We start from the raw sequence: 15,382 nt of genomic DNA, 5'->3' as shown, positions 1-15,382 counted from the left end.
AACGTGTTTGTGCCTCCTCAAAAGACTTGATTAAACTACACAAATCATATAGATTTTTTAAAACATTTTTTTTTTTACAGTCGTTTGAACTGAAGAATTTTGGGTGAATAATAGACTTTCAATAGAGGGAAATAAATATTTCAGATTTCATTAAAATATCTTCATTTGTGTTCTGAAGATTAACAAAAAGGCTTGAATGTGTTTGGAACGATGAGTAATTAATGACAGAATTTTCATTTTTGGGTGAACTCTCCCTAAAGGTTGATATTAAGATCTCGACATTTTGGCCAATAGGCAGATTGTAGTGGAAAAGTATTGGTTCATTTACTTTCTATGATATAGCAGTTTCATAGCAGTAATAGTACATATTGTAAATAGTGCAAAAAAGGAGCACTGGTCAACACTGTTTTCCACCAGCCAGACCAGCATAAACCAGCCTGAACCCCATGGAAGTTCAAGCGGTTTTTTGTTGTTGTTTTTTTTTAATACACATTACCCATCAGCTTTCTCCTTTTTCATTCTCTTTCCTCACTATCTAATTCATCCTTTCCTTCCAAAACACTTTTTGGATTAACAGATGCAGATCCTGGGCACTGATGCGGGACGGTGAAGTCACACCCTTCCTGGAGCGCGTTCCCGCCAACCATGGCGTCACTCCACTCGTCTCCTGCTGACTTAAGACATCTGACCTCTGCTTAATTAAAACACCACACTATCTACGGCTCTGCACAAGAATCGAGCAGTTTGAGAATAATTCTGACTAATCGCTAATTAAGATTTGGCAGAACAACAAAAAGACACTTATGAAAGAGGAGTCTATTTTTAGAGATGGAGAAAATGGTCTCAGGTAATGTTCAGTAAAAGTTTGTTGGAAGTTTGTTACTGCAGTCTCAGAAGTGAAGACGCCTGTCTAAGTCTTTATGCATGTACGTAAACTAAAGTCTGAGACTAAATAGTCTGAGATCTTGTTATGTTTTTAAACAAAATCTCTTATGCTCACCAAGGCTGCATTTATTCGATCAAAATTACTGTAAAAATAGTAAAATTGTGAAATGTTATTACAATTGATTTTACATTTATACTGTATATGAATATATATTATTAAATGCAAATTATTCCTGTGATGCAAAGCTGAATTTTCAGCATCATTACTGTCTTCAGTGTCACATGATCATTCTAATATGTTGATTTGCTGCTTAAATAATTCATACAAATAATGCTTCTGAAAAGAAATGCACAAGATATTTGATTTACATTTGATTTCAATAGTTTTACATCATGAATGCATCACAGATCACACAAACAAATATTGGCTCCATTTGATTTTAGATTCATTTTTATTCACATTTCTGTTACTGTATGTTTCTAATGGTTACTATCATGTAGCTATGTGTAACTACGTCACCTTAAAATAGTGTTACCTTTATAATTCATATTTCTATAAACATATTTAACTTGTGGGATTTTTTTTCTCACTGAGATACAGTGACTAGATAACTAATAGTTACAGTTTTTGCTATTTTTTTTCCTGAGAGTTTATGAAAGACTCACATTTGTCCTTCATTCAAGCTAAAAACAAATGATTACTTCTTGTCTAGTTGTAATTAAACTGTGAACTACACAAATTGTACAATAATTCTCCACAGCAAGCAATAAAGTCTGTCATTTATACATCCCTGTAAGTCTGATACTATAGCATCGCTGTGGTTGAAGACGATTTTTCTTACACCATCTTGTGCTGGCTGCCTCAGCGCCATTGGCTGTCATTCAGTGCCGACGCTTGTTAAGAGGATATCATTATCATGTGCTTCTCGCAGTAAGCTGCAGATTTGGTTAAATATAGCGATGATGCTTTGTTTCCGTTGCTTTTATTTGGGTGAAAAAGAGCTGATCCCTCTCATGACCGTCTCGCTCTCTTATTGTGTCGCCAAAGCACAGCTAATATCAACGCTGGGCTGAAAAGTGATTGAGAAGATCTTACACATTTCAAAACATGCTGGGAAATAGGGAGCAAGCGCCAACCCCAAGTATTAGAGCTTACTAGACATGTCTGCATGCTTTATAATACTTTATAGAGAAACCTCTTATTTTGAGGTCCTGGCTAAAAATATATGGTAAAGCTGAAAGAATGAAGCACACAATGAAGGCTTTTTTTCTGAGGAATTTCCCACCCAGTTCCACAAACAAGGCTTAAGCCCAGACTAAAATACATTTATGAGCTGTTTTAACTGAAAGCAACTTGCACTGACATATCTTAAAATAATGTACCATTGCTTTGTCTCACGATGCACACCAGTAATCGTTTTTTATAGGGCATGTTTATAAAAGCTAAATGTCTTAATTAAACTATGGCCAAATCCTGGCTTAATCTAAGCCATGTCTGTAAAACCAGGCCTTGATGTATTAATTGTTTTGTATGGCCAATGTCTGTACGGTTTTTAATAAAACGTTAAAAAAAACAAAACAAAGAGAGCTTACCCGACTTCCTCGGTTGAAGCATCTAGACTTACGGCTGTTTCTCACCGCGTGAGTAGCGCATTTTTTTTCGGCGCCCATTTTAATCGATGAGTGCTTCACACCGGGAGCAGGAGCAGCGCGTGAGCGTCGTCAAGGTTGAGCGTCACGTGAGCAGCAGTGAAGCTTTCGGCGGCGAGCCTATTTTTGCTGCGCTGCTGAGGCTGATTAAAGTGAAAGCACACTTTTACTGGACAAAATAAATATGATTTCACACAACAACAACTACAACAACAACAACAACAAAAATTGCACACAAGTAGCACGTGTAGTGTATTTTAACAATAACTAGAGTATGTCAAAAAAAGAAAACGAAGAGTAAAAAAATATCTGTAGCAGATTTACCAATTTAAACTTGTTTTAATTATTCAGTTTGGGTGAAACTATGGTTATGATTATAAAAAATAAAGTAAACGAGCTAGAAAAAATGATAAACTTTATTTTATATAGGTTCTAGCAGCTGCAGTCACGGTGTAAAGTGAAAGCACACTTTTGATGGACAAAATAAATATCACACAAAAAGTGCTCAAAATGCACACAAGAAGCACGTGTGGTGTGTTATTATAACAATAACTGGAGTATGTCATTAAAGAAAACAGAGAACAAAAAATATCTGTAGAAGAATTATCTCACCTGTCGACGTGATATGCTGGTGAATCACAGAGCTGGTGTGCTATGATAAAATGCTTTCTTTCTTGCAGATGTCATTACTGTTGTGAGTTTATTTGTTGTTGAGAAGAAAGTGCGCAACGCAATGCATAGCCGTATGTTATTAAGTCGCTCTCAGCAGCGTGGACACAAAGGTGTTTCCAACTTTTTACTTCTACGAAAAATAACTACCGTGAGTAGCCTTGAAACACGTTCAGTCTCTCGTACGTTACAAGCGCGTGCACGAGTAGTAGCGACACTAGCGGGGTGACGTAGGCCTACAGTCAGCATAAAAATTGCAATAGGTGATTCTCTACACTCAGAAACAATTTATTTTTATGCTGCTTGTAAGTCTCCTCGAATGCTGATAGCAATCACTATGTTAGTCGGTTTAAATATTTTTTTATAAATAAGTATTTTCTGTTGGCGTAACATAAAATGGACGACATGGATAGCCGCGGTATCAAGGCCCCGCCCACACTCCTGCAGAATGCATTTGCACAGTTCCCTTTCGAGAGAGGTTCCTCGTATTACGTATGGGAAAAACTCCTTTTCTCGAGAATGTGAAGCAAAACTTTTAATAAAGGTATCTATGTAAAGCGCAGTGAGCTGCACGGCCATAGCCCAGCGCGAGGAGCGCTCTGATTGGCCGGGCTGCGGCAACTGCAGGAACCTATGGTGAGGCGGCTGAGAGGAACGAACCAATGGGGGGCGTTCCAGAAGCCCGCCGAAAAAGGTGCTTATATTTGCATACAGGAGGCTATATAAGACCCTAATTCGCCATAGGTGTCAGATTTTATCTCCTTCAGCGATACCTTCGCTGGTCTCCGGAAGAAGCACCGCCGTTGAAAAGGCACCAGCGGAACCTGCAGCTGAGGACGACGGACTCCCTCTCCGCCTTCTCTGCCGTTCCAGCTACGCCATCCGGCGTTATATATCCTTTAAAGAACACGAGCTTGAAGCACATATCACTCAAAACCGTTTTTCTGCTGGCTGTGGCCTCGGTTAACCGAGTGGGTGGCTTACCTGCACTCTCCGTGAGCCCTTCCTGTCTTGAGTTTGGGTCCAGCAACTTCTAGGTTGTGCTCAAACCAAGGCATGGTTTTATGCTGAAAGTGCTATCAACCCCTTCAGTATGCAGGTCTTTGCACTGCTTAACCCGCGTCTTAGAGAGAATAAGACGCAAACCTATTCTGCCCAGTCAGAGCATTGAGATTGTATCTAGAGCGCTCCGCCCCCTTCAGGCAGTCGGATCAGCTCTTCATTGCTTCGGTGGCCGCACTAAAGTTTGTGCTGTCATGAAACAGTCTCTCACACTGGATAGTGGATGCAGTCCCACTAGCATATAGGTCCAGGACCTAACCTGTCCTACAGGCATTTAAGCCCACTCCTCTAGAGGCATGGCCTCATCTTGGGCTTGGTCGTGTGACATTTCTTTGGAAGATATCTGTGCGGCGGCAGGCTGGGCCTCTCCGTCCACTTTTATCAGATTCTACAAGTTGGAGGTTCCAGCTCTACAAGCAGAGCTTCTCTCCATCTAGGCTCTATCTTGACCCTGGCAAACAGATTGCCTTACATTTTGGCCTGTACACATTAGTCCTTAAGCACTATTCATTCATCATAAGATCCGACTATGTCCGATCAGCTGTTCAAACGAACCGACTCTTCCGGTTCTTCATTCCCCTTATAAGCCGCCTCTGTCGGTGTCTCGGGGGTTTATAACATGTGCTTTGGGTATACTGGGTCAGTCAGCACACACGGCGCTTTACATTGTGTTCCCATACGTAATACGAGGAACCTCTCTCGAAAGGGAACGTACTCGGTTACTTTCGTAACCTCGGTTCCCTGAGAGAGAGGAACGAGTATTACGTTCCGTGCCGTGTTTATGCTTCTCAGGTATCGCTTCAGTCGATCTTAAAACCTGACACCTATGGCGAATTAGGGTCTTATATAGCCTCCTGTATGCAAATATAAGCACCTTTTTCGGCGGGCTTCTGGAACGCCCCCCATTGGTTCGTTCCTCTCAGCCGCCTCACCATAGGTTCCTGCAGTTGCCGCAGCCCGGCCAATCAGAGCGCTCCTCGCGCTGGGCTATGGCCGTGCAGCTCACTGCGCTTTACATAGATACCTTTATTAAAAGTTTTGCTTCACATTCTCGAGAAAAGGAGTTTTTCCCATACGTAATACTCGTTCCTCTCTCTCAGGGAACCGAGGTTACGAAAGTAACCGAGTACGTTTAGCTACTGAAGAACAACCACTTAAAGGGTTAGTTCACCCAAAAATGAAATTTCTGTCATTAATGACTCACCCCAATGTCGTTCCACACCCGTTGACGTCCGTTCATCATCGGAACACAGTTTAAGATATTTTAGATTTAGTCCGAGGGCTTTCTGTCCTTTGAATGTAAGTGCTCTGTCCATGTCCAAAAAGGTAATGAAAACATCAAAGTTGACCATATGTGACATCAGTTGGTTAGTTAGACTCTTTTGAAGCATCGAAAATACATTTTGGTCCAAAAATAACAAAAACTACTTTATTCAGCATTGTCTTATCTTCCGCGTTCCTCAAATAAAGAATCTAACGGTCATGAATCAAGATTCTGGTCGCGTGTCAAACTGCCAAACTGCTGAAATCACGTGACATTGGCAGCCTAATGGAATTAAAACACCAAGGAAGCAAATTGCAAATTATAAAAAGCGTATTTAAATATGTAGAGAGAAACCCATGAAACCCCGTTAAAGTGGCAGTAGGAACAATCAAGTAAAATAGAAATATTTGTTCACCGCTAAATATTTTTTTGTTTGTTTTTATGTTGTTGTTGTTGTTTTTTTGTTTTTAATTAGGATATTTTTTATAATAATGCTCTGGCGCCATCTAGCTGTCACAAAACTATAACAGACGCATACGCGATGTAAGAAATTACAGCATGATAAATAAAAAGGTTCAATCCAAATTTGGGTCTAATATGTAGCTACGTCCATTTTGACCCAAATCTGGGCTAAAACAACCCAGCATTTTTTTATAGTGAAGAATGTAAACATACGAAAATACATCAATAATGCTCTAAATTAGCAAATTTTAGACGAATGTGCATTGTTTTTCATTGTAGAGTCCCCCAACAGCTGAATGTTTTTTTCTTATATAGGCCTACATTAAACCACACATAATAACATTTTGCTTGTTGATGTGTAGGCTACAAGAAACCAAAAGTTACATTTCATCATGGGGCATTTCTAACTAAACACGGTGGTGACCTGGACTGGAGTTGTTGGTTAATGACTTGCTTATGAATTTTTCAAGACTAAATTAGAAATTAAAATTGTGCAGCCATGCATATCCAGATGCATGTTATGTCCGAATCCGAAACAGCTAAATATAAACCATTATTGGGCCTATTAAAAATATTTCCACGTGGCTCCACATATAGCAATTCTAAAGATATGTTGGTCTAAGCACAAGCAATAGGTTGTTGGCTGTAGTTCACATAACGGCCACCAGTGTCACTAGAAAATAGGGGTTTCTGGAATTCTAGCCTCTTTAAAGCCACCATGAAATCAAAATAGACAATTCTTGACTAGTATTTTTTCCCCCACTATGGCAGTCGGTGGCTACTTACTTTTTTCTTGTTTAATAAGCTGTTTCAATTCACAATAAGGAAGAAAAGACTATCGCAACTTCTGTTTCAAAGGAACAGTGAAACCCAAAATGATACATCATTACACTCTAAAAAATGCTGGGTTGTATTAACCCAATGTTGGGTCAAATATGGACTAACCCAGCACTTGGGTTGTTTTAACACAGCGATTGGGTTGTTTTAATCCCACGGTTGGGTTAAATGCTTAAGACAACCCGATCGCTGGGTTAAAACAACCTAACTGCTGGGTTAGTTCATATTTGACCCAACATTGGGGTTTTTTTTACTAAAAATTTTTTTACAGTGTATTTACTCATCTGCATGACACAACCCAACTTTCATGGCACACACACACACACACACACACATTTGTTTTTGTGAAATGGACATTCCATAGGCGTAATGGTTTTTATACCATGCAAACCTTATTTTCTATCCCCCTACACTGCCCCTGCCCCTAAACCTACCCATCACAGAAAACATTCTGCATGTTTACTTTCTCAAAAAAACTCATCCTGTATGATTTATTAGCATTTTGAAAAGAGGGGACATGGCCAATGTCCTCATGTCACCCTCTCCTTGTAATACCTATGTCAAACCAAGTGGCATTTATTTAAAAAATATTTTGAAGTCCACATGCTTTGTGGAACAGTTTTTTTTCTTCTTTAATGACAGCAGCAGTTGGATTGGCATGCCATTGACTGGACAAGTTTATGGCAAAACCCAATGATCCATGTTATTGCGTCATGTTGTGCTTCAGTGGAAGCAACAAAATGTGACCTTTTACATGGTCAACGACACTAATTTGCTGACATTTCATTAGCAACCTAGAAATCTTAAATATTGTTTCCCTTCATTTTACCTTATCTTCTTTGTTTAACATGTTTGTCTCTGCTCATGACCAGGTTTAATTGGAAAAAAGAAGAGAGAAATCACAGATTTCATGTCATATCTTATATGACACTGAAAACTTAATTTCACTGTCACAATGATCTGAAATGTTTACCATCTCTATTCCCTATAAGCCCTATACTGCAGGAACTCACAGGCATCATGGCAGCCAGCCCTTATCAGAGAGAACAATTACTGCCTCATCCGCTCTGACTATCAGCCCTGATGATCTGCACAGATTCACTTGACAGCTAAATAAATATGTAAAGGTGCTTTGCTGGAGATCCCGCAGATAGTTACAAGCTCTCTGAGGAAAACTACAGCGCCAGAGGAGATGATAATGATTGTGAGAATGCACACTAAATTAATCTCTCTCTTATCGCTCCATCTTCAAGCTGATAAGTGTGTTACGAGCATGTGATTTTGTATGCCATTGTTTTGATAGCAAAAAAATCCTACCAGGTTAGATGAAATCTCTTAATATACATGCTGAAAAAGAGACAAATATTTGCAGCAATCAGTTTTGGCTTTTCTTATTTTGTGTGTGTGTGTGTGTGTGTGGGGGGGGGGGGGGGGGGGGGCTGGTTATGGGGACAAAATGGCATGACAAAATTATCCCCACAAAGATGGCACTATCCGAAATCCTTGTCCTTGTGGGGACATGTTTTGGTCCCCATGAGGAATCTTATAAATCATACTAAGTGAAGTTTTTTGAAAATGTAAAAATGCAGAATGTTTCCTGTGATTGGTAGGTTTAGAGGCAGGGGCAGTGTAGGGGGATAAAAAACATTACGCCTATGGAAAGTCCCCATAAAACATGGAAACACAACGTGTTCAGATTGTTCAAACCTCCTAATTTTTAAGTCAAATTCTATTCAAATTTTGAGCATGTTAACGTCAAAAAAATAACTGACTCAGTATGAAAAAAAAAACAATAAATCCTCCAAATGTTTAAATCAGATTAGATTAAAATTAAGCATGATTACTTCACAAAAAAACTGGTTCAGTATTAAATGTTTTTATTTCCTTTTTTTTTTTTTGGATCCTACTAATGATTTGATTACATTTACATGTAATCATTTAGCAGACACTTTTATCCAAAGCGACTTACAAAAAGGGGAGAGCAATAGAAGCAACGAAACAAACAAGGCCAACAACCTGCAAGAGCTGTAAGAATTCTCAGTTAATCGAGCATAGTACACAATTTTAATTTCTTGACAAACAAACAGAACATTTAAATGGATAGTTAAGTGTCTTTATTGGTCAGGTGATTAAAATTGAGCATGTGAACAGACTTTTTTTTCTTTCTTTTTTTTTGTAAAATCGAATGCAGGAGAACTCTTGTTCCCAGCGCAGAATAGCTCTTCCAGCTTTTATCCTTTTTCTTGAACTCAGTGACATTTGGGGTAGAGCTGGCCCAGGTCATGTTTTACCTCGTGTGAAAGGAGAATATTAACATCACGAAGAACTTGAGACACGGAAAATGTCCTCTTTGATTTTTGGCCGATAAGAGCAAAATATCAGCCTTTCTGTTCTAAACAGGATGCTATTGCGCTGCTCTCTGATTTCAGAAGACCATTGACCCACAATCCTCTTCTACTTTTATAACGTTGCCATTTAAAGTATTTCAGAAATGCATCTGTAAGCGAGGATGTCACAGGGTCCTGCAAATATCTGTCTTTGTGGATAAAATGTACAGATCTGGGTTGAAGCAAAACCGCACAATTCAAATTACTTGAAGAGAGAGAGAGAGAGAGAGAGAGAGAGAGAGAGAGAGAGAGAGAGAGAGAGAGAGAGAGAGAGAGAGAGAGAGAGAGAGAATCATTCAGTTGCTCAATGATGCCATCTAGCCGTTCAACTTTGGTGCATCCAGACGCAAATGGAGATGCTCATTTCACCAGAGAGACAATAATAGAAATAAATGTGTGTGTATTACACTGATCAGTATTTGTATTCATTTGTGTCTTTTGTTCTTGGATTTCTGCAACTTCAATTATAAGAATAGCATTAAAATATCAATTAATGCCTTCAGTGGTAAGTAGATTTATTCATTCGAAATAAACATCAGATTGCTGCAGTAAATGATTTCTGGAACGCAATGCAGCTGGGGACGGCACCAAGCAGTTTGTGTGCGATTATCGGCTGACACGTGTTTGCAAATCTTTTAATTACACCGACGAGCTGCAGATTCAGAAGGTTCACAGGACGAACTGTAACTGGTAGAGTCCAAAACAATGTGTTTTGGGGGTTTTATGATTTACATGCAGGGTGAATATACAGGTAAAGCAGGACACATTCTGGTGATCATTTGTCATGGTTAATACAAACGAAACGTAAGTGTCATTCTATGTAGATTTCCAATAACTCAATGCAGATTTTTTTAGGTAAAGAATATATGATTAGAGGTACAGTGTCTCACTAGCTCATCCTACATTTTTCCAAAACATTATAAGATTAAATATTTTACATAAACTGTTGCTCACTAAATCAATACAAAAACAATAAAAATACAACCTTTCTGAGAAGGAACATAATAAGAATTCCTTGTTATTGCACAAGTAAATATGTCATATACTTGTGACATTACATTACACATGCAATACGCTTTCAGGGTAGAAATAAAAAGTAAAAAGAATAGGTACCTAATGATCTAGTGATCAATTAAAAAAAATGCAATAAATGCAATATAAATTGAACATGCCTTTCAGTATCAACTGCAATTTAGAGCACTTCATTTTTTTCCCTAGCAGTTAAATCTTAAGTGCATTTATAGACAATGTTTCTTCATACAGATTTATTTATTTATTTATGCCACACATGCAACCATAAAAAATAGAAACGTCAGACAAAATAGCAATGTATATCCAAGAGATATAAATTGATAATCCAAATAGGACCTGATATATAACCTGCAAGTATGTGTGTATTTTTGTGTATATTATAATTATATGTATGTTATTATAACTCTAAAGCAGTGATTGTCAACTGGTGGGTCGTAATTCATAGGTCTCTTCTCGGAAAGAAAAAAAGAAAGAAAAAGCAAAGAAGCTAAAATGCAAATTATAAAATGCAGTATGTATGTTCAGTTGTTTTCATTGCAAAATGATTCTGGCTGATCAATTTTAAAAATGTTTCCTATATCTTGACATTGTTAACATCAAATGCTGTGCAATTTCACTGGTAGAAGCTACATGAACAGGTCATGTGACCCCAAATTATTGAAATTCTAAGTTATGTACTTTGTGTGTGTGTGTGGGGGGGGGGGGGGGGGATATTAGGAGATATTTAGACAAAAAAGGTATTAATTTTTCCTATAAAAGCCTATGCTATGTTAATAATTTTGCCTATTTGCGGAGCATATGCAGTTCATGAATGTGACCCTGGACCACCAAACCAGTCATACGCACAAGTCCTACGGGTATATTTCAATTGTGGCAATAAAGCCAACAATACACTGTTTGGGTCAATCATTATGATTATTAAGTAAAGATAATGTTCAGGACGATATTGTGTACATTTCCTACATCAAATATATCAATATGTATTATTAGTTGTAATATGCATTGCTAAGGAGTAAGGACTTCCTAATAATTTTTTTGCACCCTCCAGATTTTCAAATATGTGTATCTCAGCCAAATATTGTCCTATCCTAACAAACCATACATCAATAGAACGTAAATTATTCAGCTTATCTTAATAAAAAAAAAATATTTTTTAATTGACCCTTGTGAGTGGTTTTGTGATCCAGGGTCACATGTACATCTCAAATGTTTGCTTTTAAAGGGATTTAAAGAGGTTTTTGTTCTCGTTTTGTAAAAAGTTTGATAGTGTGAGCAAAATCTGGGTCCTGAAGAAAAACCAGTTGAGCACCACTATAAAATTCACGTGCGCAAATAAATGACCGTGAAAATATATTTCATTATAAAGATACCCATAGCATTAGTTCTCAATCATAAAACAAAACTCAGCACAATAACACACCCTGACAGGTCTGCTGGAGTCCTTCTTGTGCTTACAGTCAGCATCTGAAAAGCTTCAGCAGAGAGATACTGTTAAAGAGCATGTAATACTTTCTTGATTTAAATGCAGTTTTTAATTGGATAGAGCCCCATTATTTTTCAATACAGAAAGGGCAGTGAGGCACGCAAAGCTCTTGAATATTTTTGCAAATCGTGTTCGACAGCATAATGATTAAGCATGGCACTAAATTTGCCTCACAAAATGAAAAGCAAACTTCATGCAAGGCGTAATTTAATTGTTCCCCTTCACATTTTCCGCCTCCCATTGTTGGAAGCTTTACATTCTCTGAGTCTCTGCACTGGTGCTTGACATGCCACTTTGTGACACATTCAAACCCTGCGACATTTGAGACACATACAGCACAAACATCCTTCAATCTACCGCGGAATATGAATACACGCTGTGTTGTTTTGATTTACTCGTGTACTGTACATCACATGAAAACCCAGCAACGACGAACCAATGTTAGAAAGGGATTTAACAATGTATGATTTCCACTGCAAATAGAGACCTAGTTGTGGAAGCTTTTACTGGTTCATTTATGTACGAACAGCATGCATTATCTAAAATAGCAATTGACCATAAAATAAAATAAATAAAAAATCAGATATAAATTTTCTTGCCATTTGAGTCTTTTGTGCAAATTAGGATGGTTAGGATTGAGCCTCTCTCTCTACATCCTCTAATACAGATAAATATTGCCATCTGCTGGCATTCATGCATGTATTCACATTAGTACCTCTGAAGGAATATTCTTAAATACAATTTAAAGTCAACATGAAAATAATGTCGATAAAAATCAACTCTGTTTACTTTCTTAATGCGCATTCCTGGTCTGGGAATTAAACCCTGGTGCATTTTACTTTATTTATTTAATCATAAAAAATACATTTCACAATTGTTCATCAAAATATAATAACTTGCTCTGCTCTTTTCATCCAATGTTTTTTAAAAAAACATTTCATGTCAGACAGAGATAGGCTAATAATATTGTACAGCCCCTGAGTTTGTGATCACAAAAGGTAACATATACAGTAATACTAGATAGATAATAGAAGTCTATTGGGACAAGCATACTGGAAATGTGCGGTTCATATTTTCATATTTTGATTCCGTAAAAGCAGTATTTGAGCTGTAAAGATCAGATTTGCCAGGTTTGCATTGTGTTGAATTTGGCATTCTTTCTTGTTCTATATATACATACAATTTTTGGAATAATTATTTTTATTTTATTTTGTTATTATTCTGCATTTATTTACTAATAAAATACAAAAATTATTTCTTAAGGATGAAAAAAGAAAATCAGCTTTGTATCACAAGATTAATTACATCTAAAGGGTTAGTTCACCCAAAAATGAAAATGATTTCATTAATTACTCACCCTCATGTCGTTGGACACCCGTAAGACCTTCGTTCATCTTCGGAACACAAATGAAGATATTTTTGTTGAAAGCTGATGGCTGAGAAAGGCTTCAGAGAGGCCTCCATTGGCATTCAGTACATTCACACTCACAAGACCCATAAACGCACTAAACACATCGATACAAAGTCCATCTCACTACAAGGGCTGTACAATAATTAAAAAATGTGACGAAAATAGTTAAATAAAAATAAGACTTTATCCACCAAGTTATTGACATGAACTCGAAGCATGCGCAAGAATATGATGCAGATCCGCCGTTCAGATACATGACCCAGAAGAGGAGGAGCGCCGTTATCACATAAGTTCATGTCAGAGACTTACACGGAAGACAATAACTTGGTGGATAAAGTCATTATTTTGGAAAAAAAAATTTGCACAAAAACTTCTCGTTGCTTTGTAAAATTATTGTACAGCCACTGTAGTGAGATGGACTTTGTATCGATGTGTTTAGTGCGTTTATGGGTCTTGTGAGTGTGTCAGTGGGAATGTACTGAATGCCAATGGAGGCCTCTCTGAAGCCTTTCTCAGCCATCAGCTTTCAACAAAAATATCTTCATTTGTGTTCCGAAAATGAACGAAGGTCTTACGGGTGTCCAACGACATGAGGGTGAGTAATTAATTAAATAATTTTCATTTTTGAGTGAACTAACCCTTTACTTACATAAAATATATTCAAATAGAAAATAGTTGTTTTAAATTGTAATAATATTTCACAAAATAACATTTACAATATTTTAAGCTGAGGTTGGCATAAGGCTTTCAGGAACATAAAAAAATCTGAATCATTTCAAACTTTTGACCCCTAGTGTATACACATTTCAATTGTGACAACTCTCTAAATAGTTTTAGGATGTTATTGAATATGGCAATGTTAATTTATTTGGTCTCGGTGGACGATGGGCCCTATTTTAACAATCTGAGCGCATAGTCAGTGAAGCACAGGGCGCAGGTGCACTTAGAGTGCGTCCGAATCCACTTTTGCTAGTTTAACGACGGAAAAAATGGTCTTGTACCAAGTTTCTTACAGAGGTGAACAAAGTACACAACTCCATTATTTGAGTAAAAGTAAAAGTACTACTGGTCAAATATTACTCTGTTACAAGTGAAAGTTGTAAAAAATGATTTTTACTTAAGTAAAAGTACAAAGTATTTTTTTTCAAAAGTACTTTAGTATCGAAAGTAAATTTCATTTATGATGTCAACGCATTATTTTATTATTGTTGCTTTGTTGTATAAATGCACACTATGCCATTATGGTTTAAGCCAGTAAGTGATCAAGGTCAAGGTCAAGGTATCATTTATTGTCTCCCTTAGGAGAAATTTGTTTTGGATGAGAGAACTGCTGCACATCAACATACACAGACATACATCCCATAGGTACACCAATTCATGAAACCCTACTCTCCAAACATGATAATTCGTAAAAATAAAAAATAAAATAAAAAAAAATAAAATAAAAAATAAATAAAACAAAAAAACCCATTAAATATACACATAATTATATAATATAAGCATTATGTAAAACATGATTGCCATAGTTAAAATTGCTCATTAAGTGCTTTTATCGACAACGGGACAAACGAATGTTTATAACGATTATGCTTGCATAGAGGGACCCTATATCTCCTTCCAGAGTTCATCAACACATACTCAGAGTACAATACATGTGAAGGGTCTACTATAATCTTGTAAACCTGCTGTATCATAGATGTATCAAAAATTCCTTGTATACTATTTAGTGTCCTTACTCCCATAATTTTACCTGCAACCTTTATCAAATTGCTTATTTGAGCTCTTGTTTTCACCGTCAAATTTCCAAACCAAATAATAATTCCATAACGCAAGACAGACTCAATTGTGGCCTTATAAAAAATATACATAACATTCCTACTAACTCCGAACAATCTTAGCCTTCTTAAAAAGTGTAAGCGCTGATGGACTCGTGAACAGACATTTAGAACATGTGTGTGCCATTTCAGCTCACTGTCAATGTAGACTCCCAAATATTTATAAGAAGCCACCTGTTTAATCTCCTGACCATGAATTACAACAGAGCTCCTGTCACCTACTGATCTGTAGGTGATGCTCCATTCGACATGCTAGCATACGAGTCGACTACCTTAAACTCATTTCAATACTTGTATAAAAGTTACAAAGCCCTTTACAAAGCTGCTGTCACTTTAAGGCCTAATGCACGGATCCAATACACCGATACACATTTGATATTCTCCAACTGTTTACCTTTACTTAAG

This window comes from Pseudorasbora parva, chromosome 7, assembly GCF_024679245.1.
Source record: "Pseudorasbora parva isolate DD20220531a chromosome 7, ASM2467924v1, whole genome shotgun sequence".
Classification (NCBI taxonomy): domain Eukaryota; kingdom Metazoa; phylum Chordata; class Actinopteri; order Cypriniformes; family Gobionidae; genus Pseudorasbora; species Pseudorasbora parva.
The sequence above is the reverse complement of the archived record's forward strand: the minus strand, read 5'-3'. Positions refer to the sequence as shown.